Here is a 27,210-nt window from a genome sequence, read left to right on the forward strand (position 1 = left end):
GTTTACATTTAACATCCAGAATCTAGTTGAGGACCATGTTTCTTCATATATACAAAGACCAAATTGTTGGTGATGTTGAGGTGATTTTAAGTTATAATGGTCAGATCTGGATTCCCAAAAATTCACGTCATCACAGTATTGTTCAGAAGATTTCTTTCTTGTAAAGTTTTAAAAGATGACTCTTTTAGACACTGTGTTTAAATATGGCTTCAACTGTTTTCAGGAGGTCTAAGTGGTTCCGTTCATGACATGAATGTAGAAAATGGTTGTATTTCCTAATTTTTCAAAAACAGGAACAGACTATTGACCCCGACGTGATTTGAACACGCAACCTTCTGATCTGGAGTCAGACGCGCTACCGTTGCGCCACGAGGTCAGCTGAAAGATAAGTGTTTGACAAGATAAAATCTGAATATTATTTGATTCTTTACCATTAGATGTTCCAGAAAGTAACTACTTTTACGCACCATCATAAAACGACATAAACAAGGATGATTGAGCATCTTAATCTTAATATTTAGGGATTTCCAGTTTAAGATCGGAATCTAGAAATTATCATCTTTGTGATTCCATGAGTCAGGCACACGAATGTTACATCAAAAGATAAAGTTAGAAACATATCTCAGTTTATTTTTGCCAGGAACATTTCATTTAGAAAAATGCTTGTTTCATAAAGATTGGAAAATTTTTATATATCATTTGTATAGACTTTTTTATTCTTTTAGCCATACCCCAAAACTACAAAAACAAGAATGAGTTAACATATTGCTATTAGGAAGAAAGGTTTACATTTAACATCCAGAATCTAGTTGAGGACCATGTTTCTTCATATATACAAAGACCAAATTGTTGGTGATTTTGAGGTGATTTTAAGTTATAATGGTCAGATCTGGATTCCCAAAATGTCTCGTCATCACAGTATTGTTCAGAAGATTTATTTCTTGTAAAGTTTTAAAAGATGACTCTTTCAGACACTGTGTTTAAATATGGCTTCAACTGTTTTCAGGAGGTCTAAGTGGTTCCGTTCATGACATGAATGTAGAAAATGGTTGTATTTCCTAATTTTTCAAAAACAGGAACAGACTATTGACCCCGACGTGATTTGAACACGCAACCTTCTGATCTGGAGTCAGACGCGCTACCGTTGCGCCACGAGGTCAGCTGAAAGATAAGTGTTTGACAAGATAAAATCTGAATATTATTTGATTCTTTACCATTAGATGTTCCAGAAAGTAACTACTTTTACGCACCATCATAAAACGACATAAACAAGGATGATTGAGCATCTTAATCTTAATATTCAGGGATTTCCAGTTTAAGATCGGAATCTAGAAATTATCATCTTTGTGATTCCATGAGTCAGGCACACGAATGTTACATCAAAAGATAAAGTTAGAAACATATCTCAGTTTATTTTTGCCAGGAACATTTCATTTAGAAAAATGCTTGTTTCATAAAGATTGGAAAATTTTTATATATCATTTGTATAGACTTTTTTATTCTTTTAGCCATACCCCAAAACTACAAAAACAAGAATGAGTTAACATATTGCTATTAGGAAGAAAGGTTTACATTTAACATCCAGAATCTAGTTGAGGACCATGTTTCTTCATATATACAAAGAACAAATTGTTGGTGATGTTGAGGTGATTTTAAGTTATAATGGTCAGATCTGGATTCCCAAAAATTCTCGTCATCACAGTATTGTTCAGAAGATTTCTTTCTTGTAAAGTTTTAAAAGATGACTCTTTCAGACACTGTGTTTAAATATGACTTCAACTGTTTTCAGGAGGTCTAAGTGGTTCCGATCATGACATGAATGTAGAAAATGGTTGTATTTCCTAATTTTTCAAAAACAGGAACAGTCTATTGACCCCGACGTGATTTGAACACGCAACCTTCTGATCTGGAGTCAGACCCGCTACCGCTGCACCACGAGGTCAGCTGAAAGATAAGTGTTTGACAAGATAAAATCTGAATATTATTTGATTCTTTACCATTAGATGTTCCAGAAAGTAACTACTTTTACGCACCATCATAAAACGACATAAACAAGGATGATTGAGCATCTTAATCTTAATATTTAGGGATTTCCAGTTTAAGATCGGAATCTAGAAATTATCATCTTTGTGATTCCATGAGTCAGGCACACGAATGTTACATCAAAAGATAAAGTTAGAAACATATCTCAGTTTATTTTTGCCAGGAACATTTCATTTAGAAAAATGCTTGTTTCATAAAGATTGGAAAATTTTTATATATCATTTGTATAGACTTTTTTATTCTTTTAGCCATACCCCAAAACTACAAAAACAAGAATGAGTTAACATATTGCTATTAGGAAGAAAGGTTTACATTTAACATCCAGAATCTAGTTGAGGACCATGTTTCTTCATATATACAAAGACCAAATTGTTGGTGATGTTGAGGTGATTTTAAGTTATAATGGTCAGATCTGGATTCCCAAAAATTCTCGTCATCACAGTATTGTTCAGAAGATTTCTTTCTTGTAAAGTTTTAAAAGATGACTCTTTCAGACACTGTGTTTAAATATGGCTTCAACTGTTTTCAGGAGGTCTAAGTGGTTCCGTTCATGACATGAATGTAGAAAATGGTTGTATTTCCTAATTTTTCAAAAACAGGAACAGACTATTGACCCTGACGTGATTTGAACACGCAACCTTCTGATCTGGAGTCAGACGCGCTACCGTTGCGCCACAAGGTCAGCTGAAAGATAAGTGTTTGACAAGATAAAATCTGAATATTATTTGATTCTTTACCATTAGATGTTCCAGAAAGTAACTACTTTTACGCACCATCATAAAACGACATAAACAAGGATGATTGAGCATCTTAATCTTAATATTCAGGGATTTCCAGTTTAAGATCGGAATCTAGAAATTATCATCTTTGTGATTCCATGAGTCAGGCACACGAATGTTACATCAAAAGATAAAGTTAGAAACATATCTCAGTTTATTTTTGCCAGGAACATTTCATTTAGAAAAATGCTTGTTTCATAAAGATTGGAAAATTTTTATATATCATTTGTATAGACTTTTTTATTCTTTTAGCCATACCCCAAAACTACAAAAACAAGAATGAGTTAACATATTGCTATTAGGAAGAAAGGTTTACATTTAACATCCAGAATCTAGTTGAGGACCATGTTTCTTCATATATACAAAGAACAAATTGTTGGTGATGTTGAGGTGATTTTAAGTTATAATGGTCAGATCTGGATTCCCAAAAATTCTCGTCATCACAGTATTGTTCAGAAGATTTCTTTCTTGTAAAGTTTTAAAAGATGACTCTTTCAGACACTGTGTTTAAATATGACTTCAACTGTTTTCAGGAGGTCTAAGTGGTTCCGATCATGACATGAATGTAGAAAATGGTTGTATTTCCTAATTTTTCAAAAACAGGAACAGTCTATTGACCCCGACGTGATTTGAACACGCAACCTTCTGATCTGGAGTCAGACCCGCTACCGCTGCACCACGAGGTCAGCTGAAAGATAAGTGTTTGACAAGATAAAATCTGAATATTATTTGATTCTTTACCATTAGATGTTCCAGAAAGTAACTACTTTTACGCACCATCATAAAACGACATAAACAAGGATGATTGAGCATCTTAATCTTAATATTCAGGGATTTCCAGTTTAAGATCGGAATCTAGAAATTATCATCTTTGTGATTCCATGAGTCAGGCACACGAATGTTACATCAAAAGATAAAGTTAGAAACATATCTCAGTTTATTTTTGCCAGGAACATTTCATTTAGAAAAATGCTTGTTTCATAAAGATTTGAAAATTTTTATATATCATTTGTATAGACTTTTTTATTCTTTTAGCCATACCCCAAAACTACAAAAACAAGAATGAGTTAACATATTGCTATTAGGAAGAAAGGTTTACATTTAACATCCAGAATCTAGTTGAGGACCATGTTTCTTCATATATACAAAGAACAAATTGTTGGTGATGTTGAGGTGATTTTAAGTTATAATGGTCAGATCTGGATTCCCAAAAATTCTCGTCATCACAGTATTGTTCAGAAGATTTCTTTCTTGTAAAGTTTTAAAAGATGACTCTTTCAGACACTGTGTTTAAATATGACTTCAACTGTTTTCAGGAGGTCTAAGTGGTTCCGATCATGACATGAATGTAGAAAATGGTAGTATTTCCTAATTTTTCAAAAACAGGAACAGTCTATTGACCCCGACGTGATTTGAACACGCAACCTTCTGATCTGGAGTCAAACCCGCTACCGCTGCACCACGAGGTCAGCTGAAAGATAAGTGTTTGACAAGATAAAATCTGAATATTATTTGATTCTTTACCATTAGATGTTCCAGAAAGTAACTACTTTTACGCACCATTATAAAACGACATAAACAAGGATGATTGAGCATCTTAATCTTAATATTTAGGGATTTCCAGTTTAAGATCGGAATCTAGAAATTATCATCTTTGTGATTCCATGAGTCAGGCACACGAATGTTACATCAAAAGATAAAGTTAGAAACATATCTCAGTTTATTTTTGCCAGGAACATTTCATTTAGAAAAATGCTTGTTTCATAAAGATTGGAAAATTTTTATAAATCATTTGTATAGACTTTTTTATTCTTTTAGAAATACCCCAAAACTACAAAAACAAGAATGAGTTAACATATTGCTATTAGGAAGAAAGGTTTACATTTAACATCCAGAATCTAGTTGAGGACCATGTTTCTTCATATATACAAAGACCAAATTGTTGGTGATGTTGAGGTGATTTTAAGTTATAATGGTCAGATCTGGATTCCCAAAAATTCACGTCATCACAGTATTGTTCAGAAGATTTCTTTCTTGTAAAGTTTTAAAAGATGACTCTTTCAGACACTGTGTTTAAATATGGCTTCAACTGTTTTCAGGAGGTCTAAGTGGTTCCGTTCATGACATGAATGTAGAAAATGGTTGTATTTCCTAATTTTTCAAAAACAGGAACAGACCATTGACCCTGACATGATTTGAACACGCAACCTTCTGATCTGGAGTCAGACGCGCTACCGTTGCGCCACAAGGTCAGCTGAAAGATAAGTGTTTGACAAGATAAAATCTGAATATTATTTGATTCTTTACCATTAGATGTTCCAGAAAGTAACTACTTTTACGCACCATCATAAAACGACATAAACAAGGATGATTGAGCATCTTAATCTTAATATTCAGGGATTTCCAGTTTAAGATCGGAATCTAGAAATTATCATCTTTGTGATTCCATGAGTCAGGCACACGAATGTTACATCAAAAGATAAAGTTAGAAACATATCTCAGTTTATTTTTGCCAGGAACATTTCATTTAGAAAAATGCTTGTTTCATAAAGATTTGAAAATTTTTATATATCATTTGTATAGACTTTTTTATTCTTTTAGCCATACCCCAAAACTACAAAAACAAGAATGAGTTAACATATTGCTATTAGGAAGAAAGGTTTCAATTTAACATCCAGAATCTAGTTGAGGACCATGTTTCTTCATATATACAAAGAACAAATTGTTGGTGATGTTGAGGTGATTTTAAGTTATAATGGTCAGATCTGGATTCCCAAAAATTCTCGTCATCACAGTATTGTTCAGAAGATTTCTTTCTTGTAAAGTTTTAAAAGATGACTCTTTCAGACACTGTGTTTAAATATGACTTCAACTGTTTTCAGGAGGTCTAAGTGGTTCCGATCATGACATGAATGTAGAAAATGGTAGTATTTCCTAATTTTTCAAAAACAGGAACAGTCTATTGACCCCGACGTGATTTGAACACGCAACCTTCTGATCTGGAGTCAAACCCGCTACCGCTGCACCACGAGGTCAGCTGAAAGATAAGTGTTTGACAAGATAAAATCTGAATATTATTTGATTCTTTACCATTAGATGTTCCAGAAAGTAACTACTTTTACGCACCATCATAAAACGACATAAACAAGGATGATTGAGCATCTTAATCTTAATATTTAGGGATTTCCAGTTTAAGATCGGAATCTAGAAATTATCATCTTTGTGATTCCATGAGTTAGGCACACGAATGTTACATCAAAAGATAAAGTTAGAAACATATCTCAGTTTATTTTTGCCAGGAACATTTCATTTAGAAAAATGCTTGTTTCATAAAGATTGGAAAATTTTTATAAATCATTTGTATAGACTTTTTTATTCTTTTAGAAATACCCCAAAACTACAAAAACAAGAATGAGTTAACATATTGCTATTAGGAAGAAAGGTTTACATTTAACATCCAGAATCTAGTTGAGGACCATGTTTCTTCATATATACAAAGACCAAATTGTTGGTGATGTTGAGGTGATTTTAAGTTATAATGGTCAGATCTGGATTCCCAAAAATTCACGTCATCACAGTATTGTTCAGAAGATTTCTTTCTTGTAAAGTTTTAAAAGATGACTCTTTTAGACACTGTGTTTAAATATGGCTTCAACTGTTTTCAGGAGGTCTAAGTGGTTCCGTTCATGACATGAATGTAGAAAATGGTTGTATTTCCTAATTTTTCAAAAACAGGAACAGACTATTGACCCCGACGTGATTTGAACACGCAACCTTCTGATCTGGAGTCAGACCCGCTACCGCTGCACCACGAGGTCAGCTGAAAGATAAGTGTTTGACAAGATAAAATCTGAATATTATTTGATTCTTTACCATTAGATGTTCCAGAAAGTAACTACTTTTACGCACCATCATAAAACGACATAAACAAGGATGATTGAGCATCTTAATCTTAATATTCAGGGATTTCCAGTTTAAGATCGGAATCTAGAAATTATCATCTTTGTGATTCCATGAGTCAGGCACACGAATGTTACATCAAAAGATAAAGTTAGAAACATATCTCAGTTTATTTTTGCCAGGAACATTTCATTTAGAAAAATGCTTGTTTCATAAAGATTTGAAAATTTTTATATATCATTTGTATAGACTTTTTTATTCTTTTAGCCATACCCCAAAACTACAAAAACAAGAATGAGTTAACATATTGCTATTAGGAAGAAAGGTTTACATTTAACATCCAGAATCTAGTTGAGGACCATGTTTCTTCATATATACAAAGAACAAATTGTTGGTGATGTTGAGGTGATTTTAAGTTATAATGGTCAGATCTGGATTCCCAAAAATTCTCGTCATCACAGTATTGTTCAGAAGATTTCTTTCTTGTAAAGTTTTAAAAGATGACTCTTTCAGACACTGTGTTTAAATATGACTTCAACTGTTTTCAGGAGGTCTAAGTGGTTCCGATCATGACATGAATGTAGAAAATGGTAGTATTTCCTAATTTTTCAAAAACAGGAACAGTCTATTGACCCCGACGTGATTTGAACACGCAACCTTCTGATCTGGAGTCAAACCCGCTACCGCTGCACCACGAGGTCAGCTGAAAGATAAGTGTTTGACAAGATAAAATCTGAATATTATTTGATTCTTTACCATTAGATGTTCCAGAAAGTAACTACTTTTACGCACCATTATAAAACGACATAAACAAGGATGATTGAGCATCTTAATCTTAATATTTAGGGATTTCCAGTTTAAGATCGGAATCTAGAAATTATCATCTTTGTGATTCCATGAGTCAGGCACACGAATGTTACATCAAAAGATAAAGTTAGAAACATATCTCAGTTTATTTTTGCCAGGAACATTTCATTTAGAAAAATGCTTGTTTCATAAAGATTGGAAAATTTTTATAAATCATTTGTATAGACTTTTTTATTCTTTTAGAAATACCCCAAAACTACAAAAACAAGAATGAGTTAACATATTGCTATTAGGAAGAAAGGTTTACATTTAACATCCAGAATCTAGTTGAGGACCATGTTTCTTCATATATACAAAGACCAAATTGTTGGTGATGTTGAGGTGATTTTAAGTTATAATGGTCAGATCTGGATTCCCAAAAATTCACGTCATCACAGTATTGTTCAGAAGATTTCTTTCTTGTAAAGTTTTAAAAGATGACTCTTTCAGACACTGTGTTTAAATATGGCTTCAACTGTTTTCAGGAGGTCTAAGTGGTTCCGTTCATGACATGAATGTAGAAAATGGTTGTATTTCCTAATTTTTCAAAAACAGGAACAGACCATTGACCCTGACATGATTTGAACACGCAACCTTCTGATCTGGAGTCAGACGCGCTACCGTTGCGCCACAAGGTCAGCTGAAAGATAAGTGTTTGACAAGATAAAATCTGAATATTATTTGATTCTTTACCATTAGATGTTCCAGAAAGTAACTACTTTTACGCACCATCATAAAACGACATAAACAAGGATGATTGAGCATCTTAATCTTAATATTCAGGGATTTCCAGTTTAAGATCGGAATCTAGAAATTATCATCTTTGTGATTCCATGAGTCAGGCACACGAATGTTACATCAAAAGATAAAGTTAGAAACATATCTCAGTTTATTTTTGCCAGGAACATTTCATTTAGAAAAATGCTTGTTTCATAAAGATTTGAAAATTTTTATATATCATTTGTATAGACTTTTTTATTCTTTTAGCCATACCCCAAAACTACAAAAACAAGAATGAGTTAACATATTGCTATTAGGAAGAAAGGTTTCAATTTAACATCCAGAATCTAGTTGAGGACCATGTTTCTTCATATATACAAAGAACAAATTGTTGGTGATGTTGAGGTGATTTTAAGTTATAATGGTCAGATCTGGATTCCCAAAAATTCTCGTCATCACAGTATTGTTCAGAAGATTTCTTTCTTGTAAAGTTTTAAAAGATGACTCTTTCAGACACTGTGTTTAAATATGACTTCAACTGTTTTCAGGAGGTCTAAGTGGTTCCGATCATGACATGAATGTAGAAAATGGTAGTATTTCCTAATTTTTCAAAAACAGGAACAGTCTATTGACCCCGACGTGATTTGAACACGCAACCTTCTGATCTGGAGTCAAACCCGCTACCGCTGCACCACGAGGTCAGCTGAAAGATAAGTGTTTGACAAGATAAAATCTGAATATTATTTGATTCTTTACCATTAGATGTTCCAGAAAGTAACTACTTTTACGCACCATCATAAAACGACATAAACAAGGATGATTGAGCATCTTAATCTTAATATTTAGGGATTTCCAGTTTAAGATCGGAATCTAGAAATTATCATCTTTGTGATTCCATGAGTTAGGCACACGAATGTTACATCAAAAGATAAAGTTAGAAACATATCTCAGTTTATTTTTGCCAGGAACATTTCATTTAGAAAAATGCTTGTTTCATAAAGATTGGAAAATTTTTATAAATCATTTGTATAGACTTTTTTATTCTTTTAGAAATACCCCAAAACTACAAAAACAAGAATGAGTTAACATATTGCTATTAGGAAGAAAGGTTTACATTTAACATCCAGAATCTAGTTGAGGACCATGTTTCTTCATATATACAAAGACCAAATTGTTGGTGATGTTGAGGTGATTTTAAGTTATAATGGTCAGATCTGGATTCCCAAAAATTCACGTCATCACAGTATTGTTCAGAAGATTTCTTTCTTGTAAAGTTTTAAAAGATGACTCTTTTAGACACTGTGTTTAAATATGGCTTCAACTGTTTTCAGGAGGTCTAAGTGGTTCCGTTCATGACATGAATGTAGAAAATGGTTGTATTTCCTAATTTTTCAAAAACAGGAACAGACTATTGACCCCGACGTGATTTGAACACGCAACCTTCTGATCTGGAGTCAGACGCGCTACCGTTGCGCCACGAGGTCAGCTGAAAGATAAGTGTTTGACAAGATAAAATCTGAATATTATTTGATTCTTTACCATTAGATGTTCCAGAAAGTAACTACTTTTACGCACCATCATAAAACGACATAAACAAGGATGATTGAGCATCTTAATCTTAATATTTAGGGATTTCCAGTTTAAGATCGGAATCTAGAAATTATCATCTTTGTGATTCCATGAGTCAGGCACACGAATGTTACATCAAAAGATAAAGTTAGAAACATATCTCAGTTTATTTTTGCCAGGAACATTTCATTTAGAAAAATGCTTGTTTCATAAAGATTGGAAAATTTTTATATATCATTTGTATAGACTTTTTTATTCTTTTAGCCATACCCCAAAACTACAAAAACAAGAATGAGTTAACATATTGCTATTAGGAAGAAAGGTTTACATTTAACATCCAGAATCTAGTTGAGGACCATGTTTCTTCATATATACAAAGACCAAATTGTTGGTGATGTTGAGGTGATTTTAAGTTATAATGGTCAGATCTGGATTCCCAAAAATTCTCGTCATCACAGTATTGTTCAGAAGATTTCTTTCTTGTAAAGTTTTAAAAGATGACTCTTTCAGACACTGTGTTTAAATATGGCTTCAACTGTTTTCAGGAGGTCTAAGTGGTTCCGTTCATGACATGAATGTAGAAAATGGTTGTATTTCCTAATTTTTCAAAAACAGGAACAGACTATTGACCCCGACGTGATTTGAACACGCAACCTTCTGATCTGAAGTCAGACGCGCTACCGTTGCGCCACGAGGTCAGCTGAAAGATAAGTGTTTGACAAGATAAAATCTGAATATTATTTGATTCTTTACCATTAGATGTTCCAGAAAGTAACTACTTTTACGCACCATCATAAAACGACATAAACAAGGATGATTGAGCATCTTAATCTTAATATTCAGGGATTTCCAGTTTAAGATCGGAATCTAGAAATCATCATCTTTGTGATTCCATGAGTCAGGCACACGAATGTTACATCAAAAGATAAAGTTAGAAACATATCTCAGTTTATTTTTGCCAGGAACATTTCATTTAGAAAAATGCTTGTTTCATAAAGATTTGAAAATTTTTATATATCATTTGTATAGACTTTTTTATTCTTTTAGCCATACCCCAAAACTACAAAAACAAGAATGAGTTAACATATTGCTATTAGGAAGAAAGGTTTACATTTAACATCCAGAATCTAGTTGAGGACCATGTTTCTTCATATATACAAAGAACAAATTGTTGGTGATGTTGAGGTGATTTTAAGTTATAATGGTCAGATCTGGATTCCCAAAAATTCTCGTCATCACAGTATTGTTCAGAAGATTTCTTTCTTGTAAAGTTTTAAAAGATGACTCTTTCAGACACTGTGTTTAAATATGGCTTCAACTGTTTTCAGGAGGTCTAAGTGGTTCCGATCATGACATGAATGTAGAAAATGGTTGTATTTCCTAATTTTTCAAAAACAGGAACAGTCTATTGACCCCGACGTGATTTGAACACGCAACCTTCTGATCTGGAGTCAGACCCGCTACCGCTGCACCACGAGATCAGCTGAAAGATAAGTGTTTGACAAGATAAAATCTGAATATTATTTGATTCTTTACCATTAGATGTTCCAGAAAGTAACTACTTTTACGCACCATCATAAAACGACATAAACAAGGATGATTGAGCATCTTAATCTTAATATTTAGGGATTTCCAGTTTAAGATCGGAATCTAGAAATCATCATCTTTGTGATTCCATGAGTCAGGCACACGAATGTTACATCAAAAGATAAAGTTAGAAACATATCTCAGTTTATTTTTGCCAGGAACATTTCATTTAGAAAAATGCTTGTTTCATAAAGATTGGAAAATTTTTATATATCATTTGTATAGACTTTTTTATTCTTTTAACCATACCCCAAAACTACAAAAACAAGAATGAGTTAACATATTGCTATTAGGAAGAAAGGTTTACATTTAACATCCAGAATCTAGTTGAGGACCATGTTTCTTCATATATACAAAGATCAAATTGTTGGTGATGTTGAGGTGATTTTAAGTTATAATGGTCAGATCTGGATTCCCAAAAATTCTCGTCATCACAGTATTGTTCAGAAGATTTCTTTCTTGTAAAGTTTTAAAAGATGACTCTTTCAGACACTGTGTTTAAATATGGCTTCAACTGTTTTCAGGAGGTCTAAGTGGTTCCGTTCATGACATGAATGTAGAAAATGGTTGTATTTCCTAATTTTTCAAAAACAGGAACAGACTATTGACCCCGACGTGATTTGAACACGCAACCTTCTGATCTGAAGTCAGACGCGCTACCGTTGCGCCACGAGGTCAGCTGAAAGATAAGTGTTTGACAAGATAAAATCTGAATATTATTTGATTCTTTACCATTAGATGTTCCAGAAAGTAACTACTTTTACGCACCATCATAAAACGACATAAACAAGGATGATTGAGCATCTTAATCTTAATATTCAGGGATTTCCAGTTTAAGATCGGAATCTAGAAATCATCATCTTTGTGATTCCATGAGTCAGGCACACGAATGTTACATCAAAAGATAAAGTTAGAAACATATCTCAGTTTATTTTTGCCAGGAACATTTCATTTAGAAAAATGCTTGTTTCATAAAGATTTGAAAATTTTTATATATCATTTGTATAGACTTTTTTATTCTTTTAGCCATACCCCAAAACTACAAAAACAAGAATGAGTTAACATATTGCTATTAGGAAGAAAGGTTTACATTTAACATCCAGAATCTAGTTGAGGACCATGTTTCTTCATATATACAAAGAACAAATTGTTGGTGATGTTGAGGTGATTTTAAGTTATAATGGTCAGATCTGGATTCCCAAAAATTCTCGTCATCACAGTATTGTTCAGAAGATTTCTTTCTTGTAAAGTTTTAAAAGATGACTCTTTCAGACACTGTGTTTAAATATGGCTTCAACTGTTTTCAGGAGGTCTAAGTGGTTCCGATCATGACATGAATGTAGAAAATGGTTGTATTTCCTAATTTTTCAAAAACAGGAACAGTCTATTGACCCCGACGTGATTTGAACACGCAACCTTCTGATCTGGAGTCAGACCCGCTACCGCTGCACCACGAGATCAGCTGAAAGATAAGTGTTTGACAAGATAAAATCTGAATATTATTTGATTCTTTACCATTAGATGTTCCAGAAAGTAACTACTTTTACGCACCATCATAAAACGACATAAACAAGGATGATTGAGCATCTTAATCTTAATATTTAGGGATTTCCAGTTTAAGATCGGAATCTAGAAATCATCATCTTTGTGATTCCATGAGTCAGGCACACGAATGTTACATCAAAAGATAAAGTTAGAAACATATCTCAGTTTATTTTTGCCAGGAACATTTAATTTAGAAAAATGCTTTTTTCATAAAGATAGGAAAATTTTTATATATCATTTGTATAGACTTTTTTATTCTTTTAGCCATACCCCAAAACTACAAAAACAAGAATGAGTTAACATATTGCTATTAGGAAGAAAGGTTTACATTTAACATCCAGAATCTAGTTGAGGACCATGTTTCTTCATATATACAAAGAACAAATTGTTGGTGATGTTGAGGTGATTTTAAGTTATAATGGTCAGATCTGGATTCCCAAAAATTCTCGTCATCACAGTATTGTTCAGAAGATTTCTTTCTTGTAAAGTTTTAAAAGATGACTCTTTCAGACACTGTGTTTAAATATGGCTTCAACTGTTTTCAGGAGGTCTAAGTGGTTCCGTTCATGACATAATTGTAGAAAATGGTTGTATTTCCTAATTTTTCAAAAACAGGAACAGACTATTGACCCCGACGTGATTTGAACACGCAACCTTCTGATATGGAGTCGGACGCGCAACCGTTGCGCCACGAGGTCAGCTGAAACATAAGTGTTTGACAAGATAAAATCTGAATATTATTTGATTCTTTACCATTAGATGTTCCAGAAAGTAACTACTTTTACGCACCATCATAAAACGACATAAACAAGGATGATTGAGCATCTTAATCTTAATATTCAGGGATTTCCAGTTTAAGATCGGAATCTAGAAATCATCATCTTTGTGATTCCGTGAGTCAGGCACACGAATGTTACATCAAAAGATAAAGTTAGAAACATATCTCAGTTTATTTTTGCCAGGAACATTTCATTTAGAAAAATGCTTGTTTCATAAAGATTGGAAAATTTTTATATATCATTTGTATAGACTTTTTTATTCTTTTAGCCATACCCCAAAACTACAAAAACAAGAATGAGTTAACATATTGCTATTAGGAAGAAAGGTTTACATTTAACATCCAGAATCTAGTTGAGGACCATGTTTCTTCATATATACAAAGACCAAATTGTTGGTGATGTTGAGGTGATTTTAAGTTATAATGGTCAGATCTGGATTCCCAAAAATTCTCGTCATCACAGTATTGTTCAGAAGATTTCTTTCTTGTAAAGTTTTAAAAGATGACTCTCTCAGACACTGTGTTTAAATAGGGCTTCAACTGTTTTCAGGAGGTCTAAGTGGTTCCGTTCATGACATGAATGTAGAAAATGGTTGTATTTCCTAATTTTTCAAAAACAGGAACAGACTATTGACCCCGACGTGATTTGAACACGCAACCTTCTGATACGGAGTCGGACGCGCAACCGTTGCGCCACGAGGTCAGCTGAAACATAAGTGTTTGACAAGATAAAATCTGAATATTATTTGATTCTTTACCATTAGATGTTCCAGAAAGTAACTACTTTTACGCACCATCATAAAACGACATAAACAAGGATGATTGAGCATCTTAATCTTAATATTCAGGGATTTCCAGTTTAAGATCGGAATCTAGAAATCATCATCTTTGTGATTCCATGAGTCAGGCACACGAATGTTACATCAAAAGATAAAGTTAGAAACATATCTCAGTTTATTTTTGCCAGGAACATTTAATTTAGAAAAATGCTTGTTTCATAAAGATTGGAAAATTTTTATATATCATTTGTATAGACTTTTTTATTCTTTTAGCCATACCCCAAAACTACAAAAACAAGAATGAGTTAACATATTGCTATTAGGAAGAAAGGTTTACATTTAACATCCAGAATCTAGTTGAGGACCATGTTTCTTCATATATACAAAGAACAAATTGTTGGTGATGTTGAGGTGATTTTAAGTTATAATGGTCAGATCTGGATTCTCAAAAATTCTCGTCATCACAGTATTGTTCAGAAGATTTCTTTCTTGTAAAGTTTTAAAAGATGACTCTTTCAGACACTGTGTTTAAATATGGCTTCAACTGTTTTCAGGAGGTCTAAGTGGTTCCGTTCATGACATAATTGTAGAAAATGGTTGTATTTCCTAATTTTTCAAAAACAGGAACAGACTATTGACCCCGACGTGATTTAAACACGCAACCTTCTGATCTGGAGTCAGACGCGCTACCGTTGCGCCACGAGGTCAGCTGAAAGATAAGTGTTTGACAAGATAAAATCTGAATATTATTTGATTCTTTACCATTAGATGTTCCAGAAAGTAACTACTTTTACGCACCATCATAAAACGACATAAACAAGGATGATTGAGCATCTTAATCTTAATATTCAGGGATTTCCAGTTTAAGATCGGAATCTAGAAATCATCATCTTTGTGATTCCATGAGTCAGGCACACGAATGTTACATCAAAAGATAAAGTTAGAAACATATCTCAGTTTATTTTTGCCAGGAACATTTCATTTAGAAAAATGCTTGTTTCATAAAGATTGGAAAATTTTTATATATCATTTGTATAGACTTTTTTATTCTTTTAGCCATACCCCAAAGCTACAAAAACAAGAATGAGTTAACATATTGCTATTAGGAAGAAAGGTTTACATTTAACATCCGGAATCTAGTTGAGGACCATGTTTCTTCATATATACAAAGACCAAATTGTTGGTGATGTTGAGGTGATTTTAAGTTATAATGGTCAGATCTGGATTCCCAAAAATTCTCGTCATCACAGTATTGTTCAGAAGATTTCTTTCTTGTAAAGTTTTAAAAGAAGACTCTTTCAGACACTGTGTTTAAATATGGCTTCAACTGTTTTCAGGAGGTCTAAGTGGTTCCGATCATGACATGAATGTAGAAAATGGTTGTATTTCCTAATTTTTCAAAAACAGGAACAGACTATTGACCCCGACGTGATTTGAACACGCAACCTTCTGATCTGGAGTCAGACCCACTACCGCTGCACCACGAGGTCAGCTGAAAGATAAGTGTTTGACAAGATAAAATCTGAATATTATTTGATTCTTTACCATTAGATGTTCCAGAAAGTAACTACTTTTACGCACCATCATAAAACGACATAAACAAGGATGATTGAGCATCTTAATCTTAATATTCAGGGATTTCCAGTTTAAGATCGGAATCTAGAAATTATCATCTTTGTGATTCCATGAGTCAGGCACACGAATGTTACATCAAAAGATAAAGTTAGAAACATATCTCAGTTTATTTTTGCCAGGAACATTTCATTTAGAAAAATGCTTGTTTCATAAAGATTTGAAAATTTTTATATATCATTTGTATAGACTTTTTTATTCTTTTAGCCATACCCTAAAACTACAAAAACAAGAATGAGTTAACATATCGTTATTAGGAAGAAAGGTTTACATTTAACATCCAGAATCTAGTTGAGGACCATGTTTCTTCATATATACAAAGACAAAATTGTTGGTGATGTCGAGGTGATTTTAAGTTATAATGGTCAGATCTGGATTCCGAAAAATTCTCGTCATCACAGTATTGTTCAGAAGATTTCTTTCTTGTAAAGTTTTAAAAGATGACTCTTTTAGACACTGTGTTTAAATATGGCTTCATCTGTTTTCAGGAGGTCTAAGTGGTTCCGTTCATGACATGAATGTAGAAAATGGTTGTATTTCCTAATTTTTCAAAAACAGGAACAGACTATTGACCGCGACGTGATTTGAACACGCAACCTTCTGATCTGGAGTCAGACGCGCTACCGTTGCGCCACGAGGTCAGCTGAAAGATAAGTGTTTGACAAGATAAAATCTGAATATTATTTGATTCTTTACCATTAGATGTTCCAGAAAGTAACTACTTTTACGCACCATCATAAAACGACATGAACAAGGATGATTGAGCATCTTAATCTTAATATTCAGGGATTTCCAGTTTAAGATCGGAATCTAGAAATTATCATCTTTGTGACTCCATGAGTCAGGCACACGAATGTTACATCAAAAGATAAAGTTAGAAACATATCTCAGTTTATTTTTGCCAGGAACATTTCATTTAGAAAAATGCTTGTTTCATAAAGATTTGAAAATTTTTATATATCATTTCTATAGACTTTTTTATTCTTTTAGCCATACCCCAAAACTACAAAAACAAGAATGAGTTAACATATTGCTATTAGGAAGAAAGGTTTACATTTAACATCCAGAATCTAGTTGAGGACCATGTTTCTTCATAAATACAAAGAACAAATTGTTGGTGATGTTGAGGTGATTTTAAGTTATAATGGTCAGATCTGGATTTCCAAAAATTCTCGTCATCACAGTATTGTTCAGAAGATTTCTTTCTTGTAAAGTTTTAAAAGATGACTCTTTCAGACACTGTGTTTAAATATGGCTTCAACTGTTTTCAGGAGGTCTAAGTGGTTCCGTTCATGACATGAATGTAGAAAATGGTTGTATTTACTAATTTTTCAAAAACAGGAACAGACTATAGACCCCGACGTGATTTGAACACGCAACCTTCTGATCTGGAGTCAGACGCGCTACCGTTGCGCCACGAGGTCAGCTGAAATATAAGTGTTTGACAAGATAAAATCTGAATATTATTTGATTCTTTACCATTAGATGTTCCAGAAAGTAACTACTTTTACGCACCATCATAAAACGACATAAACAAGGATGATTGAGCATCTTAATCTTAATATTCAGGGATTTCCAGTTTAAGATCGGAATCTAGAAATCATCATCTTTGTGATTCCATGAGTCAGGCACACGAATGTTACATCAAAAGATAAAGTTAGAAACATATCTCAGTTTATTTTTGCCAGGAACATTTAATTTAGAAAAATGCTTGTTTCATAAAGATAGGAAAATTTTTATATATCATTTGTATAGACTTTTTCATTCTTTTAGCCACACCCCAAAACTACAAAAACAAGAATGAGTTAACATATTGCTATTAGGAAGAAAGGTTTACATTTAACATCCAGAATCTAGTTGAGGACCATGTTTCTTCATATATACAAAGAACAAATTGTTGGTGATGTTGAGGTGATTTTAAGTTATAATGGTCAGATCTGGATTCCCAAAAATTCTCGTCATCACAGTATTGTTCAGAAGATTTCTTTCTTGTAAAGTTTTAAAAGATGACTCTTTCAGACACTGTGTTTAAATATGGCTTCAACTGTTTTCAGGAGGTCTAAGTGGTTCCGTTCATGACATAATTGTAGAAAATGGTTGTATTTCCTAATTTTTCAAAAACAGGAACAGACTATTGACCCCGACGTGATTTGAACACGCAACCTTCTGATATGGAGTCGGACGCGCAACCGTTGCGCCACGAGGTCAGCTGAAACATAAGTGTTTGACAAGATAAAATCTGAATATTATTTGATTCTTTACCATTAGATGTTCCAGAAAGTAACTACTTTTACGCACCATCATAAAACGACATAAACAAGGATGATTGAGCATCTTAATCTTAATATTCAGGGATTTCCAGTTTAAGATCGGAATCTAGAAATCATCATCTTTGTGATTCCATGAGTCAGGCACACGAATGTTACATCAAAAGATAAAGTTAGAAACATATCTCAGTTTATTTTTGCCAGGAACATTTCATTTAGAAAAATGCTTGTTTCATAAAGATTGGAAAATTTTTATATATCATTTGTATAGACTTTTTTATTCTTTTAGCCATACCCCAAAACTACAAAAACAAGAATGAGTTAACATATTGCTATTAGGAAGAAAGGTTTACATTTAACATCCAGAATCTAGTTGAGGACCATGTTTCTTCATATATACAAAGATCAAATTGTTGGTGATGTTGAGGTGATTTTAAGTTATAATGGTCAGATCTGGATTCCCAAAAATTCTCGTCATCACAGTATTGTTCAGAAGATTTCTTTCTTGTAAAGTTTTAAAAGATGACTCTTTTAGACACTGTGTTTAAATATGGCTTCATCTGTTTTCAGGAGGTCTAAGTGGTTCCGTTCATGACATGAATGTAGAAAATGGTTGTATTTCCTAATTTTTCAAAAACAGGAACAGACTATTGACCGCGACGTGATTTGAACACGCAACCTTCTGATCTGGAGTCAGACGCGCTACCGTTGCGCCACGAGGTCAGCTGAAAGATAAGTGTTTGACAAGATAAAATCTGAATATTATTTGATTCTTTACCATTAGATGTTCCAGAAAGTAACTACTTTTACGCACCATCATAAAACGACATAAACAAGGATGATTGAGCATCTTAATCTTAATATTCAGGGATTTCCAGTTTAAGATCGGAATCTAGAAATTATCATCTTTGTGATTCCATGAGTCAGGCACACGAATGTTACATCAAAAGATAAAGTTAGAAACATATCTCAGTTTATTTTTGCCAGGAACATTTCATTTAGAAAAATGCTTGTTTCATAAAGATTTGAAAATTTTTATATATCATTTGTATAGACTTTTTTATTCTTTTAGCCATACCCCAAAACTACAAAAACAAGAATGAGTTAACATATTGCTATTAGGAAGAAAGGTTTACATTTAACATCCAGAATCTAGTTGAGGACCATGTTTCTTCATATATACAAAGACCAAATTGTTGGTGATGTTGAGGTGATTTTAAGTTATAATGGTCAGATCTGGATTCCCAAAAATTCTCGTCATCACAGTATTGTTCAGAAGATTTCTTTCTTGTAAAGTTTTAAAAGATGACTCTTTTAGACACTGTGTTTAAATATGGCTTCAACTGTTTTCAGGAGGTCTAAGTGGTTCCGTTCATGACATGAATGTAGAAAATAGATGTATTTACTAATTTTTCAAAAACAGGAACAGACTATTGACCCCGACGTGATTTGAACACGCAACCTTCTGATATGGAGTCAGACGCGCTACCGTTGCGCCACGAGGTCAGCTGAAAGATAAGTGTTTGACAAGATAAAATCTGAATATTATTTGATTCTTTACCATTAGATGTTCCAGAAAGTAACTACTTTTACGCACCATCATAAAACGACATAAACAAGGGTGATTGAGCATCTTAATCTTAATATTCAGGGATTTCCAGTTTAAGATCGGAATCTAGAAATCATCATCTTTGTGATTCCATGAGTCAGGCACACGAATGTTACATCAAAAGATAAAGTTAGAAACATATCTCAGTTTATTTTTGCCAGGAACATTTCATTTAGAAAAATGCTTGTTTCATAAAGATTGGAAAATTTTTATATATCATTTGTATAGACTTTTTTATTCTTTTAGCCATACCCCAAAACTACAAAAACAAGAATGAGTTAACATATTGCTATTAGGAAGAAAGGTTTACATTTAACATCCAGAATCTAGTTGAGGACCATGTTTCTTCATATATACAAAGATCAAATTGTTGGTGATGTTGAGGTGATTTTAAGTTATAATGGTCAGATCTGGATTCCCAAAAATTCTCGTCATCACAGTATTGTTCAGAAGATTTCTTTCTTGTAAAGTTTTAAAAGATGACTCTTTTAGACACTGTGTTTAAATATGGCTTCATCTGTTTTCAGGAGGTCTAAGTGGTTCCGTTCATGACATGAATGTAGAAAATGGTTGTATTTCCTAATTTTTCAAAAACAGGAACAGACTATTGACTGCGACGTGATTTGAACACGCAACCTTCTGATCTGGAGTCAGACGCGCTACCGTTGCGCCACGAGGTCAGCTGAAAGATAAATGTTTGACAAGATAAAATCTGAATATTATTTGATTCTTTACCATTAGATGTTCCAGAAAGTAACTACTTTTACGCACCATCATAAAACGACATAAACAAGGATGATTGAGCATCTTAATCTTAATATTCAGGGATTTCCAGTTTAAGATCGGAATCTAGAAATTATCATCTTTGTGATTCCATGAGTCAGGCACACGAATGTTACATCAAAAGATAAAGTTAGAAACATATCTCAGTTTATTTTTGCCAGGAACATTTCATTTAGAAAAATGCTTGTTTCATAAAGATTTGAAAATTTTTATATATCATTTGTATAGACTTTTTTATTCTTTTAGCCATACCCCAAAACTACAAAAACAAGAATGAGTTAACATATTGCTATTAGGAAGAAAGGTTTACATTTAACATCCAGAATCTAGTTGAGGACCATGTTTCTTCATATATACAAAGACCAAATTGTTGGTGATGTTGAGGTGATTTTAAGTTATAATGGTCAGATCTGGATTCCCAAAAATTCTCGTCATCACAGTATTGTTCAGAAGATTTCTTTCTTGTAAAGTTTTAAAAGATGACTCTTTTAGACACTGTGTTTAAATATGGCTTCAACTGTTTTCAGGAGGTCTAAGTGGTTCCGTTCATGACATGAATGTAGAAAATAGTTGTAATTACTAATTTTTCAAAAACAGGAACAGACTATTGACCCCGACTTGATTTGAACACGCAACCTTCTGATCTGGAGTCAGACGCGCTACCGTTGCGCCACGAGGTCAGCTGAAAGATAAGTGTTTGACAAGATAAAATCTGAATATTATTTGATTCTTTACCATTAGATGTTCCAGAAAGTAACTACTTTTACGCACCATCATAAAACGACATAAACAAGGATGATTGAGCATCTTAATCTTAATATTCAGGGATTTCCAGTTTAAGATCGGAATCTAGAAATCATCATCTTTGTGATTCCATGAGTCAGGCACACGAATGTTAGATCAAAAGATAAAGTTAGAAACATATCTCAGTTTATTTTTGCCAGGAACATTTAATTTAGAAAAATGCTTGTTTCATAAAGATAGGAAAATTTTTATATATCATTTGTATAGACTTTTTTATTCTTTTAGCCATACCCCAAAACTACAAAAACAAGAATGAGTTAACATATTGCTATTAGGAAGAAAGGTTTACATTTAACATCCAGAATCTAGTTGAGGACCATGTTTCTTCATATATACAAAGAACAAATTGTTGGTGATGTTGAGGTGATTTTAAGTTATAATGGTCAGATCTGGATTCCCAAAAATTCTCGTCATCACAGTATTGTTCAGAAGATTTCTTTCTTGTAAAGTTTTAAAAGATGACTCTTTCAGACACTGTGTTTAAATATGGCTTCAACTGTTTTCAGGAGGTCTAAGTGGTTCCGTTCATGACATAATTGTAGAAAATGGTTGTATTTCCTAATTATTCAAAAACAGGAACAGACTATTGACCCCGACGTGATTTGAACACGCAACCTTCTGATATGGAGTCGGACGCGCAACCGTTGCGCCACGAGGTCAGCTGAAACATAAGTGTTTGACAAGATAAAATCTGAATATTATTTGATTCTTTACCATTAGATGTTCCAGAAAGTAACTACTTTTACGCACCATCATAAAACGACATAAACAAGGATGATTGAGCATCTTAATCTTAATATTCAGGGATTTCCAGTTTAAGATCGGAATCTAGAAATCATCATCTTTGTGATTCCATGAGTCAGGCACACGAATGTTACATCAAAAGATAAAGTTAGAAACATATCTCAGTTTATTTTTGCCAGGAACATTTCATTTAGAAAAATGCTTGTTTCATAAAGATTTGAAAATTTTTATATATCATTTGTATAGACTTTTTTATTCTTTTAGCCATACCCCAAAACTACAAAAACAAGAATGAGTTAACATATTGCTATTAGGAAGAAAGGTTTACATTTAACATCCAGAATCTAGTTGAGGACCATGTTTCTTCATATATTCAAAGAACAAATTGTTGGTGATGTTGAGGTGATTTTAAGTTATAATGGTCAGATCTGGATTCCCAAAAATTCTCGTCATCACAGTATTGTTCAGAAGATTTCTTTCTTGTAAAGTTTTAAAAGATGACTCTTTCAGACACTGTGTTTAAATATGGCTTCAACTGTTTTCAGGAGGTCTAAGTGGTTCCGTTCATGACATAATTGTAGAAAATGGTTGTATTTCCTAATTTTTCAAAAACAGGAACAGACTATTGACCCCGACGTGATTTGAACACGCAACCTTCTGATCTGGAGTCAGACGCGCTACCGTTGCGCCACGAGGTCAGCTGAAAGATAAGTGTTTGACAAGATAAAATCTGAATATTATTTGATTCTTTACCATTAGATGTTCCAGAAAGTAACTACTTTTACGCACCATCATAAAACGACATAAACAAGGATGATTGAGCATCTTAATCTTAATATTCAGGGATTTCCAGTTTAAGATCGGAATCTAGAAATCATCATCTTTGTGATTCCATGAGTCAGGCACACGAATGTTACATCAAAAGATAAAGTTAGAAACATATCTCAGTTTATTTTTGCCAGGAACATTTAATTTAGAAAAATGCTTGTTTCATAAAGATTGGAAAATTTTTATATATCATTTGTATAGACTTTTTTATTCTTTTAGCCATACCCCAAAACTACAAAAACAAGAATGAGTTAACATGTTGCTATTAGGAAGAAAGGTTTACATTTAACATCCAGAATCTAGTTGAGGACCATGTTTCTTCATATATACAAAGACCAAATTGTTGGTGATGTTGAGGTGATTTTAAGTTATAATGGTCAGATCTGGATTCCCAAAAATTCTCGTCATCACAGTATTGTTCAGAAGATTTCTTTCTTGTAAAGTTTTAAAAGAAGACTCTTTCAGACACTGTGTTTAAATATGGCTTCAACTGTTTTCAGGAGGTCTAAGTGGTTCCGATCATGACATGAATGTAGAAAATGGTTGTATTTCCTAATTTTTCAAAAACAGGAACAGACTATTGACCCCGACGTGATTTGAACACGCAACCTTCTGATCTGGAGTCAGACCCACTACCGCTGCGCCACGAGGTCAGCTGAAAGATAAGTGTTTGACAAGATAAAATCTGAATATTATTTGATTCTTTACCATTAGATGTTCCAGAAAGTAACTACTTTTACGCACCATCATAAAACGACATAAACAAGGAAGATTGAGCATCTTAATCTTAATATTCAGGGATTTCCAGTTTAAGATCGGAATCTAGAAATTATCATCTTTGTGATTCCATGAGTCAGGCACACGAATGTTACATCAAAAGATAAAGTTAGAAACATATCTCAGTTTATTTTTGCCAGGAACATTTCATTTAGAAAAATGCTTGTTTCATAAAGATTTGAAAATTTTTATATATCATTTGTATAGACTTTTTTATTCTTTTAGCCATACCCTAAAACTACAAAAACAAGAATGAGTTAACATATCGTTATTAGGAAGAAAGGTTTACATTTAACATCCAGAATCTAGTTGAGGACCATGTTTCTTCATATATACAAAGACAAAATTGTTGGTGATGTCGAGGTGATTTTAAGTTATAATGGTCAGATCTGGATTCCCAAAAATTCTCGTCATCACAGTATTGTTCAGAAGATTTCTTTCTTCTAAAATTTTAAAAGTTGACTCTTTCAGACACTGTGTTTAAATATGGCTTCAACTTTTTTCAGGAGGTCTAAGTGGTTCCGTTCATGACATGAATGTAGAAAATGGTTGTATTTCCTTATTTTTCAAAAACAGGAACAGACTATTGACCCCAACGTGATTTGAACACGCAACCTTCTGATCTGGAGTCAGACGCGCTACCGTTGCGCCACGAGGTCAGCTGAAAGATAAGTGTTTGACAATATAAAATCTGAATATTATTTGATTCTTTACCATTAGATGTTCCAGAAAGTAACTACTTTTACGCACCATCATAAAACAACATAAACAAGGATGATTGAGCATCTTAATCTTAATATTCAGGGATTTCCAGTTTAAGATCGGAATCTAGAAATCATCATCTTTGTGATTCCATGAGTCAGGCACACGAATGTTACATCAAAAGATAAAGTTAGAAACATATCTCAGTTTATTTTTGCCAGGAACATTTCTTTTAGAAAAATGCTTGTTTCATAAAGATTGGAAATTTTTTATATATCATTTGTATAGACTTTTTTATTCTTTTAGCCATACCCCAAAACTACAAAAACAAGAATGAGTTAACATATTGCTATTAGGAAGAAAGGTTTACATTTAACATCCAGAATCTAGTTGAGGACCATGTTTCTTCATATATACAAAGAACAAATTGTTGGTGATGTTGAGGTGATTTTAAGTTATAATGGTCAGATCTGGATTCCCAAAAATTCTCGTCATCACAGTATTGTTCAGAAGATTTCTTTCTTGTAAAGTTTTAAAAGATGACTCTTTCAGACACTGTGTTTAAATATGGCTTCAACTGTTTTCAGGAGGTCTAAGTGGTTCCGTTCATGACATAATTGTAGAAAATGGTTGTATTTCCTAATTTTTCGAAAACAGGAACAGACTATTGACCGCGACGTGATTTGAACACGCAACCTTCTGATCTGGAGTCAGACGCGCTACCGTTGCGCCACGAGGTCAGCTGAAAGATAAGTGTTTGACAAGATAAAATCTGAATATTATTTGATTCTTTACCATTAGATGTTCCAGAAAGTAACTACTTTTATGCACCATCATAAAACGACATAAACAAGGATGATTGAGCATCTTAATCTTAATATTCAGGGATTTCCAGTTTAAGATCGGAATCTAGAAATTATCATCTTTGGATTCCATGAGTCAGGCACACGAATGTTACATCAAAAGATAAAGTTAGAAACATATCTCAGTTTATTTTTGCCAGGAACATTTCATTTAGAAAAATGCTTGTTTCATAAAGATTTGAAAATTTTTATATGTCATTTGTATAGACTTTTTTATTCTTTTAGCCATACCCCAAAACTACAAAAACAAGAATGAGTTAACATATTGCTATTAGGAAGAAAGGTTTACATTTAACATCCAGAATCTAGTTGAGGACCATGTTTCTTCATATATACAAAGACCAAATTGTTGGTGATGTTGAGGTGATTTTAAGTTATAATGGTCAGATCTGGATTCCCAAAAATTCTCGTCATCACAGTATTGTTCAGAAGATTTCTTTCTTGTAAAGTTTTAAAAGATGACTCTTTCAGACACTGTGTTTAAATATGGCTTCAACTGTTTTCAGGAGGTCTAAGTGGTTCCGTTCATGACATGAATGTAGAAAATAGTTGTATTTCCTAATTTTTCAAAAACAGGAACAGACTATTGACCCCGACGTGATTTGAACACGCAACCTTCTGATCTGGAGTCAGACGCGCTACCGTTGCGCCACGATGTCAGCTGAAAGACAAGTGTTTGACAAGATAAAATCTGAATATTATTTGATTCTTTACCATTAGATGTTCCAGAAAGTAACTACTTTTACGCACCATCATAAAACGACATAAACAAGGATGATTGAGCATCTTAATCTTAATATTCAGGGATTTCCAGTTTAAGATCGGAATCTAGAAATCATCATCTTTGTGATTCCATGAGTCAGACACACGAATGTTACATCAAAAGATAAAGTTAGAAACATATCTCAGTTTATTTTTGCCAGGAACATTTCATTTAGAAAAATGCTTGTTTCATAAAGATTGGAAAATTTTTATATATCATTTGTATAGACTTTTTTATTCTTTTAGCCATACCCCAAAACTACAAAAACAAGACTGAGTTAACATATTGCTATTAGGAAGAAAGGTTTACATTTAACATCCAGAATCTAGTTGAGGACCATGTTTCTTCATATATACAAAGACCAAATTGTTGGTGATGTTGAGGTGATTTTAAGTTATAATGGTCAGATCTGGATTCCCAAAAATTCTCGTCATCACAGTATTGTTCAGAAGATTTCTTTCTTGTAAAGTTTTAAAAGATGACTCTTTCAGACACTGTGTTTAAATATGGCTTCAACTGTTTTCAGGAGGTCTAAGTGGTTCCGTTCATGACATAATTGTAGAAAATGGTTGTATTTCCTAATTTTTCAAAAACAGGAACAGACTATTGACCCCGACGTGATTTGAACACGCAACCTTCTGATCTGGAGTCAGACGCGCTACCGTTGCGCCACGAGGTCAGCTGAAAGATAAGTGTTTGACAAGATAAAATCTGAATATTATTTGATTCTTTACCATTAGATGTTCCAGAAAGTAACTACTTTTACGCACCATCATAAAACGACATAAACAAGGATGATTGAGCATCTTAATCTTAATATTCAGGGATTTCTAGAAATCATCATCTTTGTGATTCCATGAGTCAGGCACACGAATGTTACATCAAAAGATAA

The 27,210-nt window shown here is 33.2% G+C and overlaps 30 non-coding genes across 30 annotated transcripts; all 30 read right to left on the minus strand.

The window, feature by feature from the left end:
• Nucleotides 1–304: 304 nt before the first annotated feature.
• TRNAW-CCA (transfer RNA tryptophan (anticodon CCA)) lies at nucleotides 305–376 on the minus strand. Its single transcript has one exon. It is a non-coding gene; the product is annotated as a tRNA-Trp (tRNA).
• A 711-nt stretch (nucleotides 377–1,087) lies between these two features.
• Nucleotides 1,088–1,159, minus strand: TRNAW-CCA (transfer RNA tryptophan (anticodon CCA)). The gene has a single exon. It is a non-coding gene; the product is annotated as a tRNA-Trp (tRNA).
• Nucleotides 1,160–1,870: 711 nt separating this feature from the next.
• On the minus strand, nucleotides 1,871–1,942 carry TRNAW-CCA (transfer RNA tryptophan (anticodon CCA)). Its single transcript has one exon. It is a non-coding gene; the product is annotated as a tRNA-Trp (tRNA).
• Nucleotides 1,943–2,653: 711 nt separating this feature from the next.
• TRNAW-CCA (transfer RNA tryptophan (anticodon CCA)) lies at nucleotides 2,654–2,725 on the minus strand. The gene has a single exon. It is a non-coding gene; the product is annotated as a tRNA-Trp (tRNA).
• A 711-nt stretch (nucleotides 2,726–3,436) lies between these two features.
• TRNAW-CCA (transfer RNA tryptophan (anticodon CCA)) lies at nucleotides 3,437–3,508 on the minus strand. Its single transcript has one exon. It is a non-coding gene; the product is annotated as a tRNA-Trp (tRNA).
• Nucleotides 3,509–4,219: 711 nt separating this feature from the next.
• On the minus strand, nucleotides 4,220–4,291 carry TRNAW-CCA (transfer RNA tryptophan (anticodon CCA)). The gene has a single exon. It is a non-coding gene; the product is annotated as a tRNA-Trp (tRNA).
• Nucleotides 4,292–5,002: 711 nt separating this feature from the next.
• On the minus strand, nucleotides 5,003–5,074 carry TRNAW-CCA (transfer RNA tryptophan (anticodon CCA)). Its single transcript has one exon. It is a non-coding gene; the product is annotated as a tRNA-Trp (tRNA).
• Nucleotides 5,075–5,785: 711 nt separating this feature from the next.
• TRNAW-CCA (transfer RNA tryptophan (anticodon CCA)) lies at nucleotides 5,786–5,857 on the minus strand. The gene has a single exon. It is a non-coding gene; the product is annotated as a tRNA-Trp (tRNA).
• A 711-nt stretch (nucleotides 5,858–6,568) lies between these two features.
• Nucleotides 6,569–6,640, minus strand: TRNAW-CCA (transfer RNA tryptophan (anticodon CCA)). The gene has a single exon. It is a non-coding gene; the product is annotated as a tRNA-Trp (tRNA).
• Nucleotides 6,641–7,351: 711 nt separating this feature from the next.
• On the minus strand, nucleotides 7,352–7,423 carry TRNAW-CCA (transfer RNA tryptophan (anticodon CCA)). Its single transcript has one exon. It is a non-coding gene; the product is annotated as a tRNA-Trp (tRNA).
• A 711-nt stretch (nucleotides 7,424–8,134) lies between these two features.
• On the minus strand, nucleotides 8,135–8,206 carry TRNAW-CCA (transfer RNA tryptophan (anticodon CCA)). The gene has a single exon. It is a non-coding gene; the product is annotated as a tRNA-Trp (tRNA).
• Nucleotides 8,207–8,917: 711 nt separating this feature from the next.
• On the minus strand, nucleotides 8,918–8,989 carry TRNAW-CCA (transfer RNA tryptophan (anticodon CCA)). The gene has a single exon. It is a non-coding gene; the product is annotated as a tRNA-Trp (tRNA).
• A 711-nt stretch (nucleotides 8,990–9,700) lies between these two features.
• On the minus strand, nucleotides 9,701–9,772 carry TRNAW-CCA (transfer RNA tryptophan (anticodon CCA)). The gene has a single exon. It is a non-coding gene; the product is annotated as a tRNA-Trp (tRNA).
• Nucleotides 9,773–13,615: 3,843 nt separating this feature from the next.
• TRNAW-CCA (transfer RNA tryptophan (anticodon CCA)) lies at nucleotides 13,616–13,687 on the minus strand. Its single transcript has one exon. It is a non-coding gene; the product is annotated as a tRNA-Trp (tRNA).
• A 711-nt stretch (nucleotides 13,688–14,398) lies between these two features.
• Nucleotides 14,399–14,470, minus strand: TRNAR-CCG (transfer RNA arginine (anticodon CCG)). Its single transcript has one exon. It is a non-coding gene; the product is annotated as a tRNA-Arg (tRNA).
• Nucleotides 14,471–15,181: 711 nt separating this feature from the next.
• TRNAW-CCA (transfer RNA tryptophan (anticodon CCA)) lies at nucleotides 15,182–15,253 on the minus strand. Its single transcript has one exon. It is a non-coding gene; the product is annotated as a tRNA-Trp (tRNA).
• Nucleotides 15,254–16,747: 1,494 nt separating this feature from the next.
• Nucleotides 16,748–16,819, minus strand: TRNAW-CCA (transfer RNA tryptophan (anticodon CCA)). Its single transcript has one exon. It is a non-coding gene; the product is annotated as a tRNA-Trp (tRNA).
• A 711-nt stretch (nucleotides 16,820–17,530) lies between these two features.
• TRNAW-CCA (transfer RNA tryptophan (anticodon CCA)) lies at nucleotides 17,531–17,602 on the minus strand. Its single transcript has one exon. It is a non-coding gene; the product is annotated as a tRNA-Trp (tRNA).
• A 711-nt stretch (nucleotides 17,603–18,313) lies between these two features.
• Nucleotides 18,314–18,385, minus strand: TRNAW-CCA (transfer RNA tryptophan (anticodon CCA)). The gene has a single exon. It is a non-coding gene; the product is annotated as a tRNA-Trp (tRNA).
• A 711-nt stretch (nucleotides 18,386–19,096) lies between these two features.
• Nucleotides 19,097–19,168, minus strand: TRNAW-CCA (transfer RNA tryptophan (anticodon CCA)). The gene has a single exon. It is a non-coding gene; the product is annotated as a tRNA-Trp (tRNA).
• Nucleotides 19,169–19,879: 711 nt separating this feature from the next.
• Nucleotides 19,880–19,951, minus strand: TRNAW-CCA (transfer RNA tryptophan (anticodon CCA)). Its single transcript has one exon. It is a non-coding gene; the product is annotated as a tRNA-Trp (tRNA).
• A 711-nt stretch (nucleotides 19,952–20,662) lies between these two features.
• TRNAW-CCA (transfer RNA tryptophan (anticodon CCA)) lies at nucleotides 20,663–20,734 on the minus strand. Its single transcript has one exon. It is a non-coding gene; the product is annotated as a tRNA-Trp (tRNA).
• Nucleotides 20,735–21,445: 711 nt separating this feature from the next.
• On the minus strand, nucleotides 21,446–21,517 carry TRNAW-CCA (transfer RNA tryptophan (anticodon CCA)). The gene has a single exon. It is a non-coding gene; the product is annotated as a tRNA-Trp (tRNA).
• Nucleotides 21,518–22,228: 711 nt separating this feature from the next.
• TRNAW-CCA (transfer RNA tryptophan (anticodon CCA)) lies at nucleotides 22,229–22,300 on the minus strand. The gene has a single exon. It is a non-coding gene; the product is annotated as a tRNA-Trp (tRNA).
• A 711-nt stretch (nucleotides 22,301–23,011) lies between these two features.
• TRNAW-CCA (transfer RNA tryptophan (anticodon CCA)) lies at nucleotides 23,012–23,083 on the minus strand. Its single transcript has one exon. It is a non-coding gene; the product is annotated as a tRNA-Trp (tRNA).
• A 711-nt stretch (nucleotides 23,084–23,794) lies between these two features.
• TRNAW-CCA (transfer RNA tryptophan (anticodon CCA)) lies at nucleotides 23,795–23,866 on the minus strand. The gene has a single exon. It is a non-coding gene; the product is annotated as a tRNA-Trp (tRNA).
• Nucleotides 23,867–24,577: 711 nt separating this feature from the next.
• On the minus strand, nucleotides 24,578–24,649 carry TRNAW-CCA (transfer RNA tryptophan (anticodon CCA)). Its single transcript has one exon. It is a non-coding gene; the product is annotated as a tRNA-Trp (tRNA).
• A 711-nt stretch (nucleotides 24,650–25,360) lies between these two features.
• On the minus strand, nucleotides 25,361–25,432 carry TRNAW-CCA (transfer RNA tryptophan (anticodon CCA)). The gene has a single exon. It is a non-coding gene; the product is annotated as a tRNA-Trp (tRNA).
• A 710-nt stretch (nucleotides 25,433–26,142) lies between these two features.
• On the minus strand, nucleotides 26,143–26,214 carry TRNAW-CCA (transfer RNA tryptophan (anticodon CCA)). Its single transcript has one exon. It is a non-coding gene; the product is annotated as a tRNA-Trp (tRNA).
• A 711-nt stretch (nucleotides 26,215–26,925) lies between these two features.
• Nucleotides 26,926–26,997, minus strand: TRNAW-CCA (transfer RNA tryptophan (anticodon CCA)). Its single transcript has one exon. It is a non-coding gene; the product is annotated as a tRNA-Trp (tRNA).
• Between the last annotated feature and the right edge of the window lie 213 nt (nucleotides 26,998–27,210).

Source organism: Anomaloglossus baeobatrachus, chromosome 4, assembly GCF_048569485.1.
Source record: "Anomaloglossus baeobatrachus isolate aAnoBae1 chromosome 4, aAnoBae1.hap1, whole genome shotgun sequence".
Lineage (NCBI taxonomy): Eukaryota > Metazoa > Chordata > Amphibia > Anura > Aromobatidae > Anomaloglossus > Anomaloglossus baeobatrachus.